Consider the following 27,293-nt stretch of genomic DNA (forward strand, 5'->3'; position numbering starts at 1 on the left):
ATTAAAAAAAATTAAAGTATGTGCAACAGAGCAGAAACATTTGAAGTGATAAAATATTACTGGTTTTAAAACAAGTAACATGGCTTCTTTAAGCCTCACAATTCAAAGAGCAGACTAACTGTATTTCTTTTATTGTAAAAAGGATGATTTATAAAACTGTTAATTTCTAAAATTGTGGTACAATACAATTTTTTCACAGACAAAGCTTGTTTTTGTTTCAAGGAGTATCTATGTAATCATCAAGGCCACTAGGTACAGACACAAGATGGGAGCCTAATTTCATGGTCTCTTCCTCCTTAGACAAAGTCTTGATGTCCCCTTCCTTGAACGGGAATGCTCCTCATTGAGCTTGTGTTCCTCCTTGGTCTCAGCCTGGTCAGCCAGAAGCTTCTTTTTTTTTTATTGTTGGTCGTTCAAAACACTACACAGTTCTTAATACATCATCTTTCACAGTTTGATTCAAGTGGGTTATTCTTGTTGGCCTTATCTGATTTCAGTTTGGGAATATGTTCCAGGAGGATCCACTTGTTTTTGAACACATTGCCCTTTACCTTCAGATAGAGGCTGTGATACATGTGGTAGTCAATTTTAGATTCATGGTATCTCTGAGCAGCCTACACAGAATCCACATCCTCTGCACCCATGTGACCATTTCCTGCATTGGAGCATTAGCTGTACTCTTCTGCTTACCTATTCACACATGCCTGTGCCTCTGGGGAGTCAAGGTACTTTTCTGGCATTGAACCCCAGAATGGACAGTCACTGATTTTGTGGATGATCAGCCATCTTTGATCAGCTTCCAGATCTGCTGTTAAGAGTTTTCATTGGAAATTTTTTGGTCTCATTTGAATCCAATGAAACCTTCTTTTTGCCACAGCAGAGGTCACTGGAGGCACCTCTTTAGAAGCCTGAGCAACCTCCTGGCTGCACCTGTAGCCATGAAAGAAAAGAGCCCAATATAGTTTGAAGTTTTTCATAATATATCTATGATTTCAACATTAAATACTTGTAACATGTTTATATATATATATATATATATATATAAATAATAATATATGTGTACACTATATATATATAGTGTACACATATATTCACACAATTGTCTCATTTGTTAACAGTGCACAAATGGTTACATAGTACACAGATCATATTTACTTAAGCCTGTTAGCTTATTTCTGAAGAGTTCAGTGAATTATGCTAATTTTTCATCTTTCACATTTGAGGAAAACATCCTGAATTCAATGCATGACTCTCTGTCTCTCTTCATATATATATATGTGTGTACTATATGTATTTAAATGAATGTGATACAAATCACACAGGCCAACTCTGGCCTGCCACTTGTTTTTGTTTGTTTGTTTGTTTTTTTTTTGTTTTATACTAAAAATGTTTTGGGGATTGTTCTGGTTGAGTCAGGGTCTCTTCATATTGCCCAGGCTAGTCTTGAACTTGTAAAGTCAAACAATCTTCCTCAGGCTCCCAAGATGCTGAGACTACTGGTTCCACCATGCCTGACTTTTTTTTTTTTTAATATTGGGGTCTACCTAAGTTGCCCAGGCTGCCCTTAATTTGATTCTCCATCCAAAGCCTCCTGAGTAGCTGGGATTTACAGATGTCCACCACCTGAAAAATATTATTTTAGTAAGAAATATTGGACAAGATACTTGTGGCCCTTAACAAATCAAGTCTTTGAGATCAGATGTCAAACCCAATGGTTCTCAAAGTTTAGTGAGTATAGGAGGCCCCTGAAAGATCTGCTTAAATAGTGGATTTCTAATCTCCATGCTTCAAAACCAAGATAACCCTCTGTGCATATCCAGCTTTCAGTCTTCAATTCCTGCTATACAAATTGTATTTGATGATTCAACATCAGAAATAGATAATAGACAAATATAACTATCTCAATTAAATACCTACTAATAGAAAAAATAGTATCTCTAAATAGTATAATACTGTATTTTATTTCTGAATTTTAACACTTATGAAAATAAGCATTTCATAACTTCATTTTCACAGTTGTGAATTATTTAGAAAAGCCCCTCTTTTTGGCAGATGAGCCAGCCATGAGGAGACAGTACCTCCCAGTTAAGTTCCTTCAGTCCACAATTGAGACTTCAACATAAGAGAATGTTCATGGCTTACCTGAGGTACTTCTGCTCTTCAATATTTTAGCCTCATTACGATTCTCAGCTCAAGATTTCCTAGCAGCCTGGGGTTCTCTCTAAAAGAAAGATGTTAATTCTTCTTTTAATGGCAAAGTTGTTTTCTGTCATAAGTTCCTGTGCATGTTGGGATGAAGCTATGTCTAGGGGGACAATCAGTTGGAACCCAAGTCTGCACATTCTATTGTGCACTAATAGATTAGACTTGATTTTAAATTTCTCTGCCTCAAACCAACATTAGGCAATTAAAAAAAAATCCTAAAGTTGGTTTAACACTAGTCATATATTGAACACAACTTGTACAGTATTAGCAAATATCAGCAAATTTCAAATACAATTTGATGGTAATTTCTATCATCATGTAGTATTAGAAGAATCTTTGAGGAAGACCTTTGCTCACAACTTAAATCATAGGACATACAAATTTCTTGAGAAACCAGAGAAAAAAATATTATTGAGGAAAAGATGAAAGAATAGTTTAAAGTTAAAAAAATCAAAGCTAATCTCTTATGCACGTTGCATAATAAATTAACCAGAACGAATTTACAGGCATGAACAATGAACACTGAACAAGAAATTTGTAGACAATTGTCAGAACAAACACATCTTTGAAGCAATGCAGTGAGACCCCTGAATAGAGGTGACAAACTTGTCCTGTATGTTGATATCTAGATATCCAGAATAGAATTGAAGTTCCACTTTAAATTGACCTAAAGGAATTTCAATCGTTTTTTTTTTTTTTTTTTTTTTTTTGAGACAGGGTATTCCTATGTTGCCCAGTTTGGGCATTACTCTATTTCAGTCTCCCAAGTTTCTGGGATCACAGGCGAGTGCCACAAGGCCCAACAAAAATTCTTTTAATGATGTCAATTTAAATGTTATTCCAAAGAGGAACAGCTTTTTAAAAACTGAAAACAGTCCTTCATAGAGTAAGTTATTAAATTTTTATAGTTGGCTTAAGAACAGTCAACCAATTAAGAAAGCATTCAAGTGCAACAAATTCTAATATTTTCACATTAATTCCATAAACGTCTAACATGTTTCTAGATTAATCTATGTATAAATAGAAGAAAGCATGTTAATATAAGTAGCAAGAAATAAATTGTCCTGTCATAAAACTACACAAGAATGACTAATGTCTCAATAAAAAAAGATTAATCTATTGACTGTTTACTCAAATAATCACTAACCTAACACAGGCATTTACCTAAGAAAAGATTCTAAAGAGTAAAATGATCTGGCAAACACAAATCTCTCCTGTTTACCAAAATCATCACCTATAGCATACTTTGCATCAGTCATGCCTTCTCAGTGACATATTGTTAACAACTACAGTATCCTGATTGTGCAAAGGTTGCACAGTCATTTGTTCTTTAAATATGGACTTGTATGAATGACCATACCAGGTTAATTGTCTTAATTGACCCCTTAATTCACCTTAATTGTGAAATTGACCTCTACATGAAAAGATAAGGATATTAAAATAAGATGAGAAGAGCCTCATGGTATTTAATTTAAATCAACTTAAACAAATCTTAACCTAATTATAAGAAATAATGCTTAACCTAATGAAAATTTTCAGTTAGGGTGACCTTAGAGCAGAATACAAGCTCTGATGATTAAAACTTAGATCATACCAATTGAAGTAGCAAAATAAATAATTGACCCAAACATTTGATTGAAAAAATGACTTTTTCTAGGGTCAATAGTGCAATCTTACTCTAGAGTCCATATTGGCAATAGAATTTACGACCTGGATGTTGGATGGTGTAACCATCATTAATGATCCATTTGTTCAATGAGTAAAGTCCTACATAATCTGAGTTTAAATCTGAGAAATCCATGTTGGTTTATATGAATCCAATATTTCTCCCAGTACAACAGACCAAGAGACATAAGGCCTGCTTGTAAAAGCACACTGGATTTAATGGGTGATATAATCTACAATCTAATACATAACTATATGCCCTGACTCCTAAAAGGACTTGTTAAAATGCTGATCCCCTTAATGGCCTAACATCTTATAATCCAATGTTCAACTTCTATTCCTAACAGCAGGTTACAGTTAATCTACTTATTATCCCTATTTTTCTCATCATAGTGTTATTAGCACTACTTGAATAAAATGCATTGGATTATATGCAACTTCCTAAAAGTTCAAACTATGTTAAAAGGCATAATATTATCATTGTTTATTCTAGGAACTCTCATAATTTTATTTATACATTTATTTATTTTGAGTACTGGGAATGAGACCCAGGGGTGCTCTACCACAAGACCCCCAAGACCTTATAATTTTTTTTTTATTTTGAGACAGAGGCTTACTAAATTACTTAGTACTTGATAAATTGCTGAGACTGGGCTTACATTTCTTCTCCTCAAGTCTCAGCTTCACTAGTTGCTAGGATTATAAGAATGAGCCACTATACCTAGTGGGACTCAAATAATTTTAATTATCCCTTATATTTAGCCACCTTTGTACCAATCATTTCATCAACACTTGCATTCTGAGTAGCTACTATTGGCCTAGCATTACTGAACAGTGTATAACACATACAGCTTAGACCACATGTAAAACTTAAGCTTCCTCCAATGCTGAAAATTATCATATCCATAATTATATTTGCATTAGTAAGATGATACTCTAAAAATTCTATAAGCTGAATCACTACATAGCCTACCAATTAGTTTCATCAACTTATTTCTCTTAAACCAATTTGGCAAAAATAGCCTAAATTTTTCATTAATTTTTTTTCCAATTCACTATGAGCACCACTTTTAAAATTAATAACCCAAATCTTTCTCCAAGCAATTACATTAAGTACCATCTTTCCAAAACATCAGATATAGAAAAAACCTACATATCTACATATTGATTTTCTACAAATATACTTAGTCATGGCATGTATTGTCAGAAAACTAGTTCAAGTCTATATTCTTTTTGAGGCGACTCTAATTCCAACTCTAATTATTATCACCTAGTGAGGAAACCAAGCTGAATAATTAAGTGCAAGACTTTATTTTCAGTTCTATATGATGATTGGCTCTTCACCTGTACTGATAGCATTATTCCATGTTCAAAATTCTACAGGTTCATTCAATTTTTCTTAATTACCTACTACCAAATTACCAAGCTCCTTTTGTAATGGCCTTCTATGAATGGCAAACATAATAGGATTCACAGAAAAAATATCCCTTTACAGCCCCTGCTTCTAGTTACAAAATCACACATAGAAGCCACAGTTGCTGGATCTACAGAACTTGCAGCTGTGTTACCAAGACTAGGAAGCTATAGTATAATAAGCACTACTATATTTTCAAATCCACTAATACAATGTATACCCTAACCATTTCTAATATAATTTCTATGGAGAATCACCAATTGCTACAAATAACAAACTCTATTTATTTGAAATAGCCTTAAACATTGCTCATCACAAATTTATCCACATCATATAGCACTAGTAATTGTGGCCACATTTATCCAAAACCACAAAGTTTTACTGGAGTTGTAATCATCCCACAGCTTCACATCATCAATGCTATTTTGCCTCACAAACTCAGACTATGAATCCATAGTGAAACTACTATTAGTTTGTGGAATATAGATATTAACTCTTTTAATAGCAACATGATAAGTACTGGTAAGTCTAACTAACCTATCTTCACCACCAAGTGTAAGCTCAGCTGGAGAATTATTTGTAGTTATAGCATTATTTTCCTGACTTAGTTTACCATTATCCTAAGAGGACTCAATATACTAATTATGGCCTTATATTCCCTCCACACATTAATCACAACATGAGGGCAATTCACATACCACCATGAGAACTTCCTTCACACTAGAAAACAATATTTATACATCACCAACCTAAATCACTCCTGTCACAACCCACAAATATTTTAGCATTCACATAAACAAACATTAGATTGTGAATTTTACACTAGAAGCTTAAAACTCCTTATTTACCAAGAAAGTGTAGAAGAATTGCTAACCCATGCCTCTTTTGAAGTCATGTTGTAAATTTCTAGCTCATTTATAATGAAATGACTCTCAACTTTTAAAGAATAGAAATAAATAATCTGTTGATTTTAGGAGCCAAATAAAAGTAAAAAAAAAAAAAAAAGCTAAATAGAAGTAACACATTTAGGGGCAGGGGGTGGGGCTCTCCTCTAGAGTGCTTACTTTGCACTTGTGAAAAACTGGGTTCGATCCTCAGCACCAAATTAAAAAGATAATAAAGGTATTGTGTCCATGTACAACTAAATATATATATTTAAATATATTTAATAATATATAAATTAATAAATATAAATTTAAATATATAAATATAAATTTAAATATATGAAATAATTATTAATTAACTAATTAATTATTCTACTTGATATATCTTTAAAAAAATTTTTTTTAGAGATTTGTTGTTTCACCTGTTTTCTTGCCACTTAATTTGTTGAAGAAATTGTGTTGTTTGTCCAATAGAATTGCCCACAGTCCACATTTTGTTGGGTGTAACTTGTGGCATAATTTAATTTTTTTCTGTCCTAAAGCTTACAAAGAGGTAGTTGGATCTAGAACCTTTTGGCACTGGTAACCATTTGGGGCTGATAATTTCTTGTTGAGGATGGGGGCTCTCCTGTACATGTAGGCTGTTTCATTGCATCCTTGGCCTCTACCCACTAGATGTCAGTAGAGCCCCCTTAGCTATCACAATCCTCCCTCCCTACTGCCCTGCTCCCCAAAAAACAAACAAACAAACAAAAAACCACAGGTCTTCAGAACTTATCAAAGGTTTTCATAGCAGACCTATGTTCTGCTGTGAAAAGTAGGTTACCTATACTACAAAATTAACAATATGGTTGATGTCACCACTGCAGATTAAAAGATCATTCATTCTGGAACCAGATATTTTGAAGACAACACCTGAGTATGATTTTAGGAATATTTAATTTCAGGCTGAACAGAATTTATTTTAAGGCTGATTTAAAAGCAACATATAGAGAATGTGAATTTCCTTTTGATAAAAAAAATACTAGAGACAATAATAAAATAAAATAGTAAAAACACAAGTAATTTCTTCTCCATTATGGAAAATTATTTTCTATTATGGGAAACTTCTTTTTCCAGAAGTGTTTTTTAAGACTTGTTGAACAACCTAAGATGTTGGACATACACAATAGATACAGTGATGGTTTTTCTTTTGGAGAGGCACTTTATACTTTTATTATAAACCAAACATTTTGGTCTTGCAGAAAAGTATCATTTTAGTAATGCAGTTTTCATACTCAAAATGGATTTGCATGGTATAAAATTACTTTAAACACAACACAAGACAAGGGAGATTAATAAAATAATACTTTTAATTTAAACGAGAGATGAAAATTGTGCTGCTCACCTGTAATCCCAAATGAGTGGGGAGGAGCCTAAGTTATAGGCCAGACTCAGCAACTCAGTGCGGCCCTGATAAACGTAGTGAGACCATGTCTCAAAAGAGAAAACCAAAATATCTGAGGATAGCTCAGTGGTACATCATCTCTGGGTCCAATCCTTTTTCTATCAGTGAATGGTGTCTCTCTTTCCTTATCACCTGTGTCTATCTTCCTTATCTCTATCTCCATATTATTTTCTCTTTCCCTGAATCCACTTTTCCCTGTATCATCTCCTGTCTCATTTGGTCTACTTTATTCTCTTTTCTTTCTTCTCCCTTCATAATTTCCTCTCCTTTCCATATCTCTGTCTCTATTTGCTTTTCTCTTCCAAACACCATTGCTATCCATTACACCCACCATTTATCTTCATCAGGAATTTGTTCATGATATTGTTAATGACATAGCCAGTTACATTTTAATGAGGAACAATATAATCTTTATTAAAGGGAATGGTGGATAAATTCAAAAGTAATTAATGCATTTTAAAATAGACTTCAGAGGGTGTTTGAGGTTAAGGAACTTCTCCATATTTCCTTCCAAAAACCTTATTTATGATTTAACTGTGGCTGCTCCACTCCAGCCTCTGATAATTTCTTTCTTCTTATTAGTTTACTTCAATTCAGGCATCATGACTTTCCATATAGAAAGTGTTTGGTGCCTTTATTTTCTAGTAGTTGAAAGGATGTTAAAAAGAAACAACACTCAGTAGGAAAGCTAGATTCACCAAAAACCAGGGTGCAGTTTTCTAGTTTCATCTCCCCAGGGCCCTCCAAGATGCCTCTACCCAGGTGCACCACCAGCCCCTAGACCATCCAATAACAAAAACAAACAAACAGAAAATAACTTTTGGGGGTGGGGGAGGTTGGTGTTGAATTAATTTTCATGCCTGTTCTCTCCACAGTCAGCGCTGATCAGAGGAAAGTGTAATCTGAAGCAAGAGCCACCTAATAATCAGTGATAAATGAGCCAGTAGGGGGCAGGCATGTCCCAGTGTGTCCCCTTTCCTATCAATTAACATTCTACTGCTGGGTTTTAGAGCCAGATTCCATTGTGCCCAGTAGAGGAAATGGGCAGCTTTTACATGGACTCTGCCTTATGTCAGGGTTGTCCATCTGTCCTTAGTACTTTTTGTTTTCTTTCTCTTCTCCTCCTCCTTTTTATGCTACTTCTACCCCTATTTCTCCTCTCCATTCTTCATCTTTTTTTTTTTTTTTTTTGGTACTGGTGTTTTAACTAAGAGTACTTAACCACTGTGCCACATCCCCAGCTCTTTTCAGTTTTTATGGAGGCAAGGTCTCACTAAGCTGATAATGGCCTTGTTAAGTTGCTGAGGCGGGCTTTGAACTTGTGATCCTTCTGCCTCAGCCTCCTAAACCACTGGGATTACAATCATGACCCCCACATCTGGTACCCAGCCTTGTCTTATGCTGAGACAGGATCTCACTTTGTTCTCCATATTAGTCTCAAACTCATGATCAACCTGTTGCAGCCTTTTGAATAGCTACATTATAGACAGGTACCAACAGGCTCCATTTAAATGTAAGCAATGCTAAAAGCCACATATAGTATTTGAGAACATTTGCAAGTTAAGAGATGGAAAATGCTAACTCTGAGATGAGGCTCGATTGTCATGTGTATTTTGTACACGTGACAGCGTGTCATTTGGAGTGGAGTCCCAGGAAAAAAATAAATCAGAATAGAGTCCAGCCTTTGAAAAATGTGTGTCATTCCAGGTTTGGTGAACAGCATCTGTAATGCAAGCTCCCTGGGAGGCTGAGGCAGGCGGATTATGAGTTCAAGCAATGCCTTGGCAATTTAACAAGACACTGTCTGAAAATACAAAATGAAAAAGCCTGGGATGTAGCTGTAACAGAGCATCCCTAGGCTTCAACACCCACTAAAACACACCCACACATATTTGTTAAGGGGAAATAAAGAAATTTAGCACAGTGTGGTGGCATATGTCTGTAATTCCAATGACTTGGGGCTGAGGCAGGAGGATCAAATTGCTTAAGCAAGGATTAAATTGTTTCAGCAATTTAATGAGACCCTGAGCCACTTAGTGAGACCCTGTCTCAAACTGAAAATATATAAATGAAAAGGAGATGTAGCTCTCCGGTGTAGTGCACCTGGATTCAATCCCCAAAACCAAAACCAAAACAAAAAAAAAAAAAAACAACAACAACAACAAAAAAAAAATACAACAGAAAAAAACAAAGAAGAAGGAATGAAGTTTCATATGATCTGAACCAAAGCAGAAATTAAAACTATTAGAATGAAGGGAAACTACATGTAGAGACCCTAAGTCTAGACCTCTGGTCATTTGAAGAGAAAGAAATGTGATATTCTCTTTGCATCACAAACTATGTGCCACAATTTTATGTTTCTTTTTTGGTACTGGGGACTGAACCCAGTAGTGCTCTACCACTGAGCTACATCTCCACCTCCATTTATTTTTATTTTGAGACAGATCTTGCTACTTGCTGAGGCTGGCCCCCCACTTGTGCTTCTCCTGCCTCAGTTCCGGCATTGCTGGGTTTGCAGTCATGGGATACAACTTCATGGCTGTAGGTCACTAGGGAAGATTGTCTGAGTGTAGACCTTCTAATGGTTCTGTTTTGAGCTCAGTTGGCATATACCACAAAATCACTTGTTGCCAAATGCTCTGTTCGTATCCCTGATGCTAACATAACAATGAGGACACAGTTTTGAGAAAAATGAAAGGGAATGTTTGCTATTTTGAGAGAAAAAAAAAACAGAAGCTCTTCTGTCCCAAAGGCTGTCATTCTGCCTATCAGGAATAGGTTGTTATTTTTTTTAACTTGATTTAAAAAAAATGACAGCAGAATGTAACAGGGGTTTTCTTGATGCACAATTATTTATATCTCTGGTTGTATATAAAGTATGTTGACACCAATTCTTGTCTTCTTACATGTAATTGTATAATGGTATCCATCACATTCCACCATACTTGCTAATCCCCTGCCTCATTATTTTACCTGTGACTCCTCTGCCATGTCTAGAACTCATCTATTTTTCCCATGGTCCCCCTTCCTACCGCACTATGAGTCAGCCTCCTTAAAGCTGAGAAAATATTTGGCATTTGTTTTGGGAGGGAATTTCTAACTTCACTTAGCATTATCTTCTACAATGCCATCCATTTACCTGTAAATGCTATGATTTTATTCTTTTTTAATGCTGAGTAAAATTCCATTGTGTATATATGCCACATTTTTAAATACATTTTTCCACTGAAGGGCATCTAGGTTGGCTCCACAGTTTAGCTATTGTGAATTGTGCTGCTATATACATTGATGTGGCTGTGTCCCTGTAGGATGCTGTTTTTAAGTCTTTTAGGTATAGTCTGAGGAGATTAATAGCTTTGTCAAATGGAAATTCCATTCCCAGATTTCCAAAAATCTCTATTCTGCTTTCTGTATTGGCTGCACCAATTTGCAGTCCCACCAGCAATATGTAAGTGTGCCTTTCTCCCCACAACTCACCAACACTTATTGTTGTTTGTCTTCATAATAGTTGCCATTTTGACTGGAGTGAGATGATATCTTAGATTAGTTTTATTTTCATTTCTCTGATTGCTAGAGATGATGAACATCTTCTCATATGTTTGTTGTTGATTCTATATACTTTTCTGAGAAGTGTCTGTTCAGGTCCTTGGACTATTTGTTGATTGGATTATGTGATTTTTTTGGTGCATAGCTTTTTGAGTTCTTTATATACCCTAGAGATTAGTGATGAACAGATTGTTTCTACAGAGGTGTTTCTGAGAAAATTAGATTAGAGTGAAGAAACAAGGAAGGAGAATATCAGAGACAAGAAGATCAGGGAGGAGAAAGTTAAGGAGCAGACTTGAAGGAAACAAAAAATATATGTAAGATTCAAAGCCACAAGAGATTTAGTGAAAGCATCAAGAAAACCCCTGTTACACACTGAAGCACATCCCAAACTCCCCCTTTTTTTGGAGGAACTGGGGTTTGAACCCGGGGGTACTTTAACACTGAGCCACATCCCTAGTACAGTTTATTTTTTATTTTGAGTGGGGTTATCACATACTTGCTCAGGATGTCCATGAACTTGCAATCCTCTTGCCTCAGCTCCTAAGTTGGTGGAATTAAAGGTTTTTCAACTGTGTCCACTACAATCTACATTTTTTAAAACCCCCACCCCAAAATTATATTCAACAAAAAAACAAGGTACCTAAGTCACTTTTTATTTTTCTCTTATTTTTCCCCCTATTGGTACCAGAAGTAGAACACAAGGACCCTAAACCCCTGAGCCACAGTTCTAGCATTTTTTAAAATTCAGTAAATACAAGTTATAGGAAATGAATAGTTCAATTATGCAACATGTAGGGCAAATAGGCTTTTCCAATTAGTTCAGTTCCTGATTGCTGAAGCTTATTGCTTTGAGATAAGATGAAACATTGGACTGTTTCATTGAAAATTAATAGACACAATTCCCTACATTATTTAAATGTAGGCACAGAATCAAATTTACTAGTTGCATTTTGCTAGTCTTATTTGTCTCTAAGAAATTCCCTTGGTGGCCCTAGGTGTGTAGGTCTCTTTGTGCCACCACCAAGCAGATTTCAGAGTTGCAGTGCTTCTAATTTTCAAGGCTGCTCTTTCTGGTTCTTTGATCATCTTCTCTAATGGGTGTCTCTGTTTGTTTCTACCTCTGCTCACACTTCTGTGCTATTGCATCTATCATATGGGCTCTGAGGCTGTAGACTCTGCATCTTTGAACTCAAATCAACCTTGGATTGAACATGGTTGAAAATAAGTTCATCTGTAATGAATGTGTGCAGTCTTTTTTCTTGTCATTATTCTCTAAACAGCACAGTGTAAACTGCTATATAATGTTCACATTGTATGCTGTGTTGTAAGGAACCTCGAGATAGATTAAAGAACACTGTAGGATGTGCATATGTTATATACAAACACTGCATCATTTATACCTGGACCTTGAACATGTGAAGAGTTTGGTGTACAAAGGAGGTGGGGTCCTGGAATCAAATCACTGTGGAATCTGAGTGGAGCCTGTATGTGGCTTTGGGCGAGGGAGTATAATTTTCACATATAATTATACTCTCCAGGTCAATTGAACCCTACATATTTTCACACATCAACAATCATTGGTTTTGTGGTGGGTACCAGAGATTGAACTCAGGGACACTCAACCACTGAGCCACATACCCTGCACAATTGTGAATATATTGTAGAGACAGGATCTCCCTGATGATCTTAGTGCCTTGCCACTGATGAGGCTGGGTTTGAACCCGTGATCCTCCTATTTCAGCCTCCTAAGCCACTGGGATTACAGGGATGTTCCACTGTGACTGGCAACCATGGCTCTTAGTATCTAAAACTATCCCAGGTATATTTAAGAAGAGATAATGTACAGTAATCATGTTGTAAAGCCCACAAAATTATTGGCAAATTTAGGACAATGCTGTGGAGGTGGGCAGGTACCAAAGGAAGCTGGCTATTGTTGTGATGGGCAAAGATGTTGCATCGTCAGTGGAGGGGAGAAATAAGTCATATCACACACTAGTGCTTTTTTCAATGCTATATTCACATAAATCACTCAATACAATTTCACTGCATATGTTCTTTATCAAAAAAAATTATAATCCTTAATGCTGGGCACTGCAATACACATAATTGATTCAAAACTAAAAGTTCTAAGTTAACTCTGAACCCAGAAAACACTTAATCATGCCAGACTCATTACAGACATTCCCTCTGCATGCTCAGCTCAAGTGCCAGGTTTAGAGTCTCAATTCTAAGTATCCACTGGATGCTCACTCACTCACAGTGATTAGGTCAGGAAACAATGGAGGCTTCTCCTGGGCTTGATGTAAAAGCTGGTTGAGGGGACAGTCCTAAGAGGAAGTCACCATTCTCACCAGGGTCGAAATGTGGCTGTAGAGTTTGAGAGCCGTGAGGATGATGCAGAGGATCAGGCAGATAATGACAAGAGTTGGGATATTAGTGCAGGACCTCATCAGGCTCTCCAGCATGTATCCATGAGTACAGCTGGCTGAATGTCTGTTCACTTTCTCCATAATTTCTACTAAATTTTGGGGCTCTGCTCACCATTTTAGTCCCTATAAGCTATTACTGTGTTTCTTAGTGATGTATTTCATTCTTGGGTCATGAACTCTGGTTTGACAATTTCTGCACTAACCTTTCACCTCTGACTTCCATCAGCATGAAGGCAAATGACCATGACTTTACTCTGAATTTCCACTTGGTTGTGAACAGAGACTTGTCTTTATCAGGCTGTGCCTGATTTATACTACAGGGCTCTGGAGGCTGTGCATGGTGGACCTACAGGTTTATTTTCAACTGGAAATAATTTGGCTTAGGCCATTTTTACGTTAAGGCCATCCTTACATCTAGCCCGGATCACAGCTTGGAGTCCCACAAAAATCCTGATTAGGAAATTCAGCCAGGTGACATAGCACATTGGGGGCACAGGTCACACCTTAGGCATTAACCCCAAACCACATCAGGATGCAGAAAAATCCATTTGACATTTTCATTCCTATCTACTGATGGTGGACCCTGACTTACTTGGAGACTCCCATGTTGGGTGGGGAATTCCTTGACACAGGAAGGGCTTTCATACAGAGGCCAACTAAACTAGACCTCAGCTACAAACAAAAACTAACACATATTACCTCTCTATATATGTATGTATGCATCATCCCTAACTTATTCTACTACCCCTGAAGAGTCCTGCTGGCCTCCCTCACAAGAGATCTTGAGAGTTCAGAGAAGGGGAACATGATGGAGATGTAGAGACTGCTCTGTAGCTCTGGGTTTGGGGTGTACCTGTCGGGCTGGGACAGCCCACCCATTGCTTTATTTGGTGAATCATATTCTATGGAAAAGCCTTAGTGTATCCCAAATAGAAAAATAAAAACACACACTCACTCTCTCTTTCCAGTGTGGAAGCAGCACTCTTAAGATCTCAGAAATGACCTGCCCTTGCATTTCAAAAATTTTTCTGTGCTGTCTGGTTTCTTGGTGTATCTCACAGCCAGCTTTCTACAGAAAGGGAACACAGCATATCTTCCAGTTCAGGACACAAGTGAGAGTTAAGGCTCTTGAAAGGGTTGGGTGTAACGGGAAGTCAGCCCCTTCTATATTTGATTTTGAGACAAGGTCTCACTAAGTTGTTTAGGGACTTGCTAAGTTGCAGAGGACAGCTTTCAATTTGCAATGCTCCTGCCTCAGGTTCCTGAGAGATTACATGCATACAGCAGTGTTCCTGGCATACTTAACAGGAATATTTAAACATTCAAATAACTAATAGGAAAGTTAAAAACAAAATGGTGAGTGTTAAGCATGGCCACAATAAGAGGTTAAGGAATGCAGGAAACCAGGAGAAGAAAACTAAGGCAACCAAAGCAGAAGTTACAAGGAAAAAGATGGAATCCAGAGTAGTTGTATCAGAGCAGGGAGAGGTTCTGTTCTGTTCACCTTAAAATGCTCTTTGGGAACTGTAAAAATTTTCTAAATCCCAGAGGAAGCCCAACGAACAAAACAAAAATGACAGCATGTTCACAAACGACAAAGAAGGAAATCCAAACTTATCCCAGAAGAAAACACCAACCCACAGAAACAGAGTAGAGAGTAAGAGAAGAAAATAAAGAAAAATGTTGAAAGAACTCAGAAAGCAAAACTAAAAACAAATAAGACCAGTCAGAAATAATTCTGTATCTTTCAATCAAAAACCTTGAATTTAAAGGGATTAAATTCCCCAATTATAAGATGGAAAGTGACTGAGTGGATTTTCTTTTTTTAATGGACTCAGTCACCTGCTGTCTACAAGAAAATCCCTTCACATAAGGACACAGACAGAGTGACGGTGAAGGGATGGAAAAGATATTCCACATGAAGAAAACCAACCTAGAGTAGGAATGGCTAGACTTCTGTCAGATAAAATAGACTACAGATTAACACAATAAAAAGAGACAAGGTGATAACACGATGATAAAGGGGTCAATTCAGCAACATGAGACAGCAATTGTACAAATACATGTATCTGACAGCCGAGCACCCACATGTGCAAAAGAGATATTACTGGAATGTAAAAGAAGAAGTCGACTACAACACAGTAAGAACAGTGGAGGCTTCAACTCCCCTTTTCAGCACTGGACAGATCATCTCTGCACACAGTAGACATTTACAGACCATCCCACCTAACCACTGCAGAGCAAACATCCTTCTCAACAGCACAGGACACATTCTCCATTTATTCTCAAAATAAATCTCCATAAATTTAATAAGAATGAAATCCATAGCAGGGAGAACACCTGGAAAGTTACAAAGCATGGGAATTCTTCATTGTGTTCCCCCAAAACGAATGGATCATTGAAGAAATCAGTACTTTGACGTGTATGTGAGAAATAAGAAAAATAAATAAAAATAAAAAAGAAAGTATAAAATGCCTGCAGACCAATGAACAGGGCCACACAAGATATTCAAACCTGCGGATACAGCAAAAGCAATTCTAACTGGGAAGTCCTCAACAGAAAATACCTTCATTAGGAAAATAGATCTCAAATAAATGGCCCAATTTTGAATCTCTAGGGACTGGTAAAAATAAGGGTGTGTCATGCCCCAGTTAGTAAAATTGGGAGAAAGAATAAAATCCTAAATCTTCTCGAGAAGCTGGGATCCCAGGCATGAGCCACTGCAACCAGCTTTTCCTACTTGCTTGTTATTGTTTTGGGGACAAAGACAGCGAACTCAAGGGTGCCACACCAGTGAGCCCCATCCCCAGGTAGGATTTTGAAACAGGGTCTCAAAAACTTGCTTACAACCTCACTAAATTACTTAAGCTGGCTTTGAACTCACCATCCTCTGCCTCACCTCCTGAGCTGCTGGAACTACAGCTGAGCAACACCAAGCAAGATTTTCCAGTTGTTTTTGAAAGAGAATTTTTTAGGACATGAATTTGACCCACCTGTCCAGACCAATTAAAGAATGCTTTCCATTGTTTTCATGTGGGTTTTGTTTCTTTCTTTTTGAATATTTCTAAAAGATTAATTAATTAATTGTATTCCAATTAAACCTTCCCATAGTGGTCACACCAATTTTAGATTTATTTATTTTTTACTTATTTCCCTGATGCCTTGGATGGAACCCAGGCCTTTCCACATGCTAGCAAGTGCTCCACCACTGAGAAATGTCCCAAGCTCCCTGAGTTAGATTTGATGAAGTTCACTCATTTATCTAGAATAGCATGTGTTCTTGGTTTCTAGATTATGAAGGTAAAACTGGACAGTGTTCCAGAAGGGGCTGTAGAGTCTTTGGATACAGGTGCACAAATGACTCTGCATCTTTCAGAGGCCAAGGAGAAAAACGCAGTCCCCACTTCCTGACCCAGCCACCCTTACAACCCAGGTCCTGTTTGTTATGCCATCCTACAGTTGTGTGCTCTCTCACAGCACAAATCAACCTAGAGTCAAAAGATGAGGAACTCAAAGAGAGGTGAGTGCTTTATCCCCAGGCATCTGAGAAAACAAAGTGCCCTCACAACTATTCCAGTGTTCAAGGGGTCTGGAGGCACCAGAATATCTTCAAGTCCCGTTTTAGTCATGATAACTCTTAAAACAACACATGATGACAGATCTCATTATGCAGATTTTCGAAAAGCTAATAAGGCCTTTACTATTGTTATGTGTGCACACTTTTGTTATGTGTTGTATGTCTATATATACATATGTCCATATATCTTATATATGATATACAATTAACATATATAAGGAGCGCTCATAAAAACAATTTTAAAAAAATGGATTCAAAGATCTTTAATTCATGTGATTTAAATGGTTCAATTTAAATTGGATAAACAGATAAAAATAAATGTCTTTAAATTTAAGCTTAAAAGTTTTCCTAGGTGTTCAAAAAAACTCATAAAATATTAATGCCTATACAATGTCTAAAATGCCTAGGTTCTAGAAATTTTTCTTCAAGAACAACAAAAAAATGGCTAGCACTGTTCAATACACTTGTCTAATATTTTGGTAAAATAAGTAAAGTAAATTTGATATGGGATTACTCATTCATGAGTACTTTTGTTAGATATCTGATTGATTTACTAAGGTCTGTATAAGTTTGTACTAAGGTCTGTATAAGATTGTAAAAATCAGTCATGTGTTAAAGAGACAAAAATTTCTTAAAACATAAGTTTACCAATAACATTGTGTTTATTAAGTTTTATTTGTTTTCTAGAGAAAGCAAACATAAAAATTAAACAACTGGTTAAATAAAACTGTTATTTTAGAGCACTGTACTGCCATTACTTTAAAAGCTAAACTTGGTTAATGTAGAAACATCAATGTAACTGTGATGTTATTAATGTGCTCATATCTTCCAGGTATACAAGTCTGTAAGGTAGAAACTTTAAAAGAGCATTATATCAAGCTATTGTTCTGAAGTTGTATGGCAAAATATATTGGGGATTTATTTACCTGTTATCAATAAAAAACAGTTTTATGTTACTTTTTACATTGGGGAACAATTTAAATATATTTTTAATTTAATGAGAGCCTAATCTATGAAAAGATTAAAAAACTGTCAGCCTTTCTTTAATTCATGTTTTAAATGTGATATTATATGGTGTTAGCTAATGTTCATGTGACCTCAAACAATTTATGTAAACTTTGTAAAATGATATTAAAAAAACAAATGATCAGCTTTAGAACTAAAACACTTAAGATTTATAAAGAGCTCTGCCTTACCTGAGAGAAGGCTCTGTATCCCATTTTACTACATGTGAGAATGACTACAAAAGGAGTAGACCAAATTTTAGTTCATTTAAAATTATGTTCAAAAGTTGTTTTTTTTTTCTGTCAAGATTACTAGGAGCTCAAACAGGGGATATAGTGTGTAACTCAGCAAATAGTCAGGGTAGCTATTACACGAACTAAGTGTTTTTACTCTTGTTAATTATATTTTGTAATTTCCTTATAAGTGATCTAAAGATTCCCTGATAGTGTTTTATAAAAGTGTTGCTTTAAGAACACAACATGGGTTAATTTAAGATAATAAGCCATTAGCTACAAGACAGATAGGATAATACAGATCCCAGTTAATAAAAAGATAAATAATTATAAAGTTATAGACATTAAAGCCCAGTACTCTTAATATAAGGCTGTTTAAATTTATTTGCTGGATGTTTAAGATTAAGTTTTAAAATTAAAGTTAAATTAAAAGGGCCAGAAAAACCAATATTTGGCTCTTGCCCTCTGAGTCAGTCTGAATCCAGGGAATAGGGGACTTCTCTAAAGAGCTTTGCAACTCTGGGCCACATAACCTCCCGATCAGGGAGACTAATGAGACCACTGGAGAACAGAAAGCCAATCAGTGCATTTGCTATAAAGAGGAGAGTCCATCAGAGAAGGGAGACATCTCTGATGCTTCCAAGGGAAGCCACGTGGTCAAGCAAGACCTGGACCCATCCTAGCGCAAATGGCACTAGCAGAACTGAGAAGCTGCTCTCAAGTTTCCCCAGGAATGATTCCCATGAAAGCTCAGCTGACTGTTAACAATAGATAGAAACAAAAGTCAGTGTGATTGCTTCATCTTAAACACTTAGCAAAGACATTAAAACCAAAATACAGCCATTCCTGGGCATTTTAAATAATAATAATAATATATTTTAAGGTATACACTTTATGGTAGCCTCCCAAAATAAGTAAGACTGGAGGCTACAAAGAAGGATTCTCAGACAGAAATGCCTGGTAACTATAAAAAGAGACTATCAAGAGGAGCTGCCAGAGACAGAAGTTTTTAGTTTAAGGCCTACAGATATTCCTAATCTACACAGGTAGGCTTCGTGTTTGCTAGTATGATTATGCAGCCCTGAGTAACAGGATTAAAGGTTTCTCTATTAGACACAGAGCTAATACTAGTAAAAGAATTTTGCAAGATCAGATGACATTAAATTATTAAACTGTATCTTATGGGGAGGGACAACTGTAACCCTAAAAGTTAAATGTTATGCTTACAGTCCTGATAACTGGGGATGTGAAAGCCTGGTGAGGGAACTTCTATCCAGTGACATGTTCCAGCTGCTGCAACATTTATTCAGTACTCATGGTTTTTTTTCTCTCATAGAAGCACCATCCTCAGATGACGTTACAACCTGTTCTTCCCCAAGCAGACTTCAAACTGAACTGACTTCTAAAAGGCAACTCATGTCTCTTAACTGACTTCTAAAAGGAAACTCACACCTCACGCTGTGCCCCCTCATGTTGTCACCCCCTCTCAGCTCAGAAGAAGCCAAAACGAGCGACGCCTCTCTTTTTACAACAATGGAGCCAAAAAAAGACTGTCAATATAAGTAATTAATTAACTCAGGTAAAATCAGGGAGACCAGTTTTAGGTGAGTTCTAAAAGTTGGAGACTGTTGCCTGAGGGATTAAAATTCCCTCAGTTCTCTTCCCCTACCCTATCAAAGATTTGACAGGGACACATAAGGGGGGAATGATAGACCCAACCTGATCTTCTATTAAAATTGGGAGCCATCTTGCCACAAAGCCATAAAAAGATAATTTTGGCTTTACTACAAATTACTGCAAATTCTAAACCTGCTTGGAATGCCTTCCCATGTCTTGAACTCACCCATGCCTGGCTCTCTGACCAGATAGCAGCCCTCTCTGAAACTTTAGTGACACCTCATAAATATTGGCCTTCCCTGGCCATCCTGACGGAGGCTCTAATGGTCCTCATAAATTCTGATGTTGGGGCAAAAAAAAAAAAATGTGTAAACTACCATTAGTGTGATGCTTGTCAGAGTTCTGTTATCTTTAACACCCCCTTTTGTGTAACTTTCTGGGCTATAAAGCTGGGCTGTAGGAAAGGTGGGGAGCTGTCTTGTTCCCGCCGTTTGGGGAGGGAAAGGCAGCCCAGCCAGTCCAAATAATAAGCTTGCTTTAATTTGATTTTAATTGGAGTAAGTGGTCTTTTCTTGCGTCCTGGTCTAACAGGAGCTCCATCCCCCATGCCCAGATGGGAGGGTCTCCCTCCTTAAGGAGGGAGTCCCTCTACCCTGGCTGCAGTGGTTTACTAGCTTTCCCTGACACCCAGGTTGGATGGGTCTCTCTCTTGGAGTTATGAGTCCCCTCTACCCTGGCTGTGGCTGTAAAGGACCTCCCCCTGACAGCCAGCTGGTAGGGTCTCTGGATTGAAGAGGTGAGTCCTCTCTATACTGGCTGCAGTGGTATCAGAGTTTCCCTTCACCCAGGTGGGAGAGGTCGTCCACCTTGAGTATAGAGTTTCCTCTACTCTATCTGTGGCAGTATATGAACTCCCCTGACAACCATATGGAAGGGATCTTCTGCCTGGAGGGTCGAGTCCCCTCTACCCTGGTTCTAAGGGTATAGAAGTTCCTCCCACCCCCCACAACCAGGTTATGGGGTCTCCTGCCAGGAGGGGCGAGTCCCCTATACCTTGGATAAGGTGGTATAGAAGTTACTACCATTCCCAGGTGGGAGGTGTTTCTGGACTGGAGGTGCCAGTTACCTCTACCATGGCTGCTGAGGTATATGAGCGCCCCACCACCCCATATCCAGATGTGAGAAATCTTCCACCTGAAGGGGCAAGTCCCCTCTACACTGGCTGAAATGGTTTACTAGCTTTCACTGACACCCTGGAGGGAGGTATCTCTCGCCTGAAGGGGCGAGTTCCCTCTACCATTGCTGGGGTAAATAATCTCTCCATGATACCCAGGTGGGAGGGACTCTGGCCTAGAGAGGCCAGGCCACCCTACCCTGGCTGCAGTGGTATAGGTCCCCCTACACCCAGATGGAAGGGGTCTCCTGCCTCCTGTTTTGAGACCCCACTACACTGCTTGTGGGAGTAAATGAACACCCCTGAACAACCAGGTGAAATGGATATTCCGCCTGGAAGGTCGAGTCCCCTCTCCCCTGTGGATGAGCTCCCCCATCACCCAGATTATTACTGGAGGGGCGAGTCCCCTCTACCCGGGCTAAGGCGGTATAGGAATTACCCCCATCCCCAAGTGGTAGGTGTCTCTCTCCTGGAGGAGGGAGTTGCCTCTACCCTGGCTGCTGGGGTATATGAGCTCACCAGACACCCAGGTGGGAGGGGTGTTCTGCCTGGAGGGGCTAGTCCCCTCAACCCTGGCTAAGGCGGTATAGGAGTTACCCCCATTCCCAGGTGGGAGGTGCGAGGTGTCTCTTGCCTGTAGGTGCTGGTCGCCTCTACCCTGGCTGCTAGGGTATATGAGCTCCACCTGACACCCAGGTGGGCAGGGTCTTCCACCTGGAGCGGGGAGTCCCCTCTACCCTACGCGGGCTAAGGGGGTATAGGAGTTACACCCATTCCCAGTTGGGAGGTGTTTCTTGCCTCAGGTGCGAGTTGCCTCTACCGTGGATATGAGCTCCCTCTGACACCGAGGAGGGAGGGGTCTTCCGCCTGCAGAGGCCAGACCACTCTACCCTGGCTGCAGAAGTTAAGGAGCTTTCCCTGTTACCCAAGAGGGAAGGGTCTCCCGCCTGGAGGGTTGAGTGCCTCTACCCTGGCTGAGTGGGTGTACCAGCTCTCTCAGACACCCAGAAGGGAAGGGTTTCATGCTTCGAGGGGAGAGTCCACTTTACTCTGGCTGCAGCAATATATGACTTTCCCCTGGTGGGAGCGGTCTTCCAACTGGAGTTGCAACTGTAGGTCTTCCAACTGGAGGTGCATATCCACTTTACCCTGACCCTGGTGGTATAGGAGCTCCCACAGACACCCAGGTTATGGGGTCTCCCAACTAGAGAATCAAGTCCCCGCTACACTTGCTGAGGGGGTATAGGCGGCCCCCGCCCATAGCCAGGTGAGAGGGGTCTCCCACCTGGAGCAATGAGTCCCTTCTATCCTGGCTGTGGAGGTATACAAGCTCTTCCAGATACCCAGGTGGGAGGCGTCTGCCGACTGGAGGAACAAGTCTTCTCTACTATGGCTAAGGTAGTATACAAGTGCCCCCCTACACACAGGTGGGAGTGGTCTTCTGCATGGACAGTAGAGTCCCCTCTACCCTGGCTTTCCAAGTATACAAGCTTCCCTGACACAAAGGTAGGAGGGGTATCCCACCTGGAAGGGCTAGTCCCTTCTACTTCACCTTTTGTCATATAAGAGCTCCTAGTATACCCAAGTGGGAGGCGTCTTCTGCCTGCAGGGGCATGTTCCCTCTGTCCTTGCTGTGGGGATCCAGCCTGTAGGAGTGAGTCCCCTTTACCCTGGCTGCAGAGTTATAGGAGCTCACCCAGTCACCCAGGTGGGAGGGGTCTCCCAACTAGAAGGGAGAGTCCACTCTACCCTGGCTGCAGCACTATTAGAACTCCCCCTGACACCCAGTTGGAAGTGGTCTCCCTTCTGGAGCTGTGACTCACCTCTACCCTGTCTGCCTCGTTATAGGAGCTCCCCAGGACACCCAGATAGAAGGGATCTTCCATCTGGAGGGGAGAGTTCCCTCTACCCTGCCTGCAGTAGTAAAGGAACTCCCCAGCCACCCAGGTGGGAGGGGTCACCCACCTGAAAGAGAAAGTACCCTCTACCATGGCTACAGTGGTATAAGATCTCCACCTGACACCCATGTGGGAGGGATCTCCTGCCTGGAAGAGCAATTCCCCACTGTTCTGTATTTACTGAATTTTAAAAAATGCTAGAACTGTGGCTCAGTGGTTTAGTGTCCTTGGATTCTAATCCTGGTACCAAAAGGGGAAAAAAAGAGAAGAAAAAAAAAGTAACTTGGGTACCTTGTTCTTTTGCTGAATAAAATTTTCGGGTGGGAAGTATTAAAGGCTGTCATTCTGCCTATCAGAAAAATAGGTTGTTATTTTTTACTTGTTTAAAAAATTTAATCACAGCAGAATGCATTATAATGCTTATTACATGTATACAGCACAATTTTTTTATATCTCTGGTTGTATATAAAGTATGTTGACACCAATGCTTGTCTTCATACATGTATTTGTATAATGATGTCCATCACATTCCACCATCCTTGCTAATCCCCTGTTCCCTTCTTTTCCCTCCCACTCCTCTGCCCTATCTAGAATTCATCTATTCTCCCCATGGTCCCCCTCCATACCCAACTATGAGTCAGCCTCCTTAAAGCTGAGAAAATATTTGGCATTTGTTTTGGGAGGTAATTTCTAACTTCACTTAGCATTATCTTCTACAATGCCATCCATTTACCTGTAAATGCCATGGTTTGATTCTCTTTTAATGCTGAGTAAAATTCCATTGTGTATATATGCCACATTTTTTTATCCATTCATCCAGTGAAGAACATCCAAGTTGGCTCCACAGTTTACCTATTGGGAATTGTGTTGCTATTAACATTGATATGGATGTGTCCCTGTAGGATGATGTTTTTAAGTCCTTTGGGCTTAGTCTGAGGAGAATAACAGCTTTGTTAAATGCTAATTCCATTCCCAAATTTCCAAGGAATCTCCATAATGCTTTCTGTATTGGCTGCACCAAATTGAAGTTCTACCGGCAATATATGAGTGTGCCTTTATCCCCACATCCTCACCAACACTTATTGTAGTTTGTCTTCATAATAGCTGCCATTCTGACTGGAGTGAGGTGATATCTTAGAGTACTTTTGAATTGCATTTCTCTGATTGCTACAGATGATGAACACCTTTACATACGTGTGTTGATTGATTGTATATCCTCTTCTTAAAAGTGCCTGTTCAAGTTCTTGGCCCATTTGTTGATTCGGTTGCTTGTTTTTGGTGCTTAGCTTTTTGAGTTCTTTATATACCCTAGAGATTCGTGCTGAACAAGTTGTTTTTAAAGTGGTGATTCTGAGAAAATTAGATTAGAGAGAAGAAACCAGGAAGGACAACACCAGGGACAAGAAGATCACGAGTAGGAAGTTAGGGAGAAGTCTTGGGGGAAAGAAAAACATATGTAAGATTCAAGCCACAAGGAAATTAGTGAAAGCATCAAGCAAACCCCTGTTATACATTGAACCACATCCCAAACTCCTTTTGTGGAGGAACTGGGGATTGAACCCAGGGGTACTTTAACACTGACCCACATCCCTAGTACATTTTATTTTTTATTTTGAGAGGGGTTATCACTAACTTGCTCAGGATGTCTGTGAATTTGCAATCCTCTTGCCTCAGCTCCTGAGTTGGTGGAATTAGAGGTTGTGCCACTGTGTCCACTACAATCCACCATTTTAAAAACTTCCCACCCCAAAATTTTGTTCAGCAAAAGAACAAGGTACCCACGTGACTTTTTCTTTTTCTCCTCTTTTTTCTTCCTTTGGTACCAGGAGTAGAACCCAAGGACACTAAAACACTGAGCCACAGTTCTAGCATTCTTTTAAATACAGTAAATACAAGTTATAGGAAATCAACAGTTTAATCATACAACATGTTGGTCAATTAGGCCTTTCTTTTTAGTTCAGTTTCTGATTTCTGCACCTTATTGCTTTGAGGTAAGATGAAACATTGGACTTTTTAATGAAAAATTAATAGATACACAATTCCCTTCATTATTGAAACCTAGGCATGGAACGAAATTCACCAGTTTCATTTTTCTAGTCTTATTTGTTTCTCAGAAATGCCCTTGGAGGCCCTAGGGGTGTAGGTCTCTTTGAGCTGACACCAAGGAGATGTGAGAGCTGCAGTGATTCTAATTCTCAAGGCTGCTCTTCCTGGTCCTTTGGTCATCTTCTGTAACTGATGTCTCTGTTTGCTTCTGCCTCTGCTCACACTCGTGTGCTACGGTGACTCTCATCTGGGCTCTGAGGCTGTAGGGTCTGCATCTTTGGACTCAATCAACCTTGGAGTGAACATGGTTGAAAATAAGTTTATCTGTGCTGAATGTGTAGAGTCTTTTTTCTTGTCATTATTCTCTAAACAGCAAAGTGTAAACTTCTATATAATGTTTCCATTGTATTAAATGTTATAAGGAACCTCGAGATGGTTTAAAGCACATGGGAGGATGTGCATAGGTTACATGCAAACACTGCATTATTTATACCTGGACCTTGAACATGTGCAGGGTTTGGTATAAAAAAAGGTGTGTTCTAGAATGAATTCACTATGGATACTAAATGAAGGCTGTACTTGGCCTTTGGCTAGGGAGTATAATTTTCACATATGTGTTTACTCTCTAGGTCACTTGAACCCTACATATTTTCAAACATCAGCAATCATTGGTTTTGTGGTGGGCACCAGGGATTGAACTCATGAGCACTGGACCACTGAGCCAGATCCTCAGCACAATTGTGAATATATTTTAGGGACAGATGAGCTTAGTGCCTTGCCATTGCTGAGGCTGTTTTGAACCTGTGACCTTCTTATCTCAACCTCCTCAGCTACTGCGATTACAGGCATGTGACACTGTGACCGGCAACCATGGTTCTTAGTATCAAAAAATAACCCAGGTATATTTAAGCAGAGAGAATGTACAGTAAGCATGTTGTAAAGCCCACAAGATTATTGGCAAAGTTAAGACAATGCTGTGGAAGTGGGCAGGGACCAAGTAAAGCTGGCTAGTGTTGTGATGGGCAAAGGTGTGACATCTGCAGTGGAGGGGAGAAATAAATCATATTCACACACTAATGCTTTTCTCAATGCTTTATTAACTCAAATCACTCAATACAACTTCATTGTATAGGTTCTTAATCAAGAAAATGATAATCCTTAATGTTGGGCACTGCAATACATATAATCAATTCAAAACTAAAAATTCTAAGTTAACTCTGAGCACAGCAAATAATTAATCATGCCAGACTCATTACAGGCATTACCTCTTTATGCTCAGTTCAAGTTCCAGGTTTAAAGTCTCAAGTCTAAGGGTCCTGCAGATGCTCACTTACTCAGATCACAGGGATCAGGTCAGGAACCGATGGAGGCTTCTACTGGGCTGGATGTGACAGCTGGTTGAGGAGACAGTGTTAAGAGGAAATCACCATTCTCACCAGGGTCCAGATGTGGCTGTAGAGTTTGAGAGCAGTGAGGACAATGCAGAGGATCAGGCAGATAATGATAAGAGTTCGATATTAGTGCAGGACCTCATCAGGCTCTCCAGCATGTGGCCATGAGTGCAGCTGGCTGAATGTCTGTTCATTTGCTCCATAATTTCTACTAAATGTTGGGGCTCTGCTCACCTTTCCAGTCCCTATCAGCTATTACTGTGTTTCTTAGTGACCTCTTACATTCTCAGGTCACAACCTCTGGTTTGATAATTTCTGCCCTGACCTCTCACCTCTGACTCCGATCAGGGTGAAGGCAAATGACCATGATTTCACTCTGAGTTTCCACTGGGTTGTGGACAGAAACTTGTCTTTATCAGGCTGTGCCTGATTCATACTAGAGGGCTCTGGAGGCTGTGCCTGGTGGACCTGCAGGTTCATTTTCAACTGGAAATACTCAGGCTTAGGCCATTTTAATGTTAAGGCCATCCTTACAGCTAGCCTGGACCATAGCTTGGAACCCCCACAGACATCCTGATTAAGACCTGCTGCCAGGTGACCTAGCACATTGGGGGCACAGGTCACACCTTAGGCATTAACCCCAAACTACATCAGAAAGCAGAAAAATACATTTGACTTTTTTTATTCCTATCAACTGATGGTGGACCCTGCCTTACTTGGAGACTCCCATGTTGAGTGGGGAATTCCTTGACAAAGGAA

General features: G+C 39.1%; 1 pseudogene; it reads right to left on the minus strand.

Moving 5' to 3' along the window:
* Positions 1 to 217: 217 nt before the first annotated feature.
* LOC144368583 (large ribosomal subunit protein eL19 pseudogene) lies at positions 218 to 27,062 on the minus strand (annotated as a pseudogene).
* Between the last annotated feature and the right edge of the window lie 231 nt (positions 27,063 to 27,293).

Source organism: Ictidomys tridecemlineatus, chromosome 11 (assembly GCF_052094955.1).
Source record: "Ictidomys tridecemlineatus isolate mIctTri1 chromosome 11, mIctTri1.hap1, whole genome shotgun sequence".
In the NCBI taxonomy this organism is placed as follows: Eukaryota; Metazoa; Chordata; class Mammalia; order Rodentia; family Sciuridae; genus Ictidomys; species Ictidomys tridecemlineatus.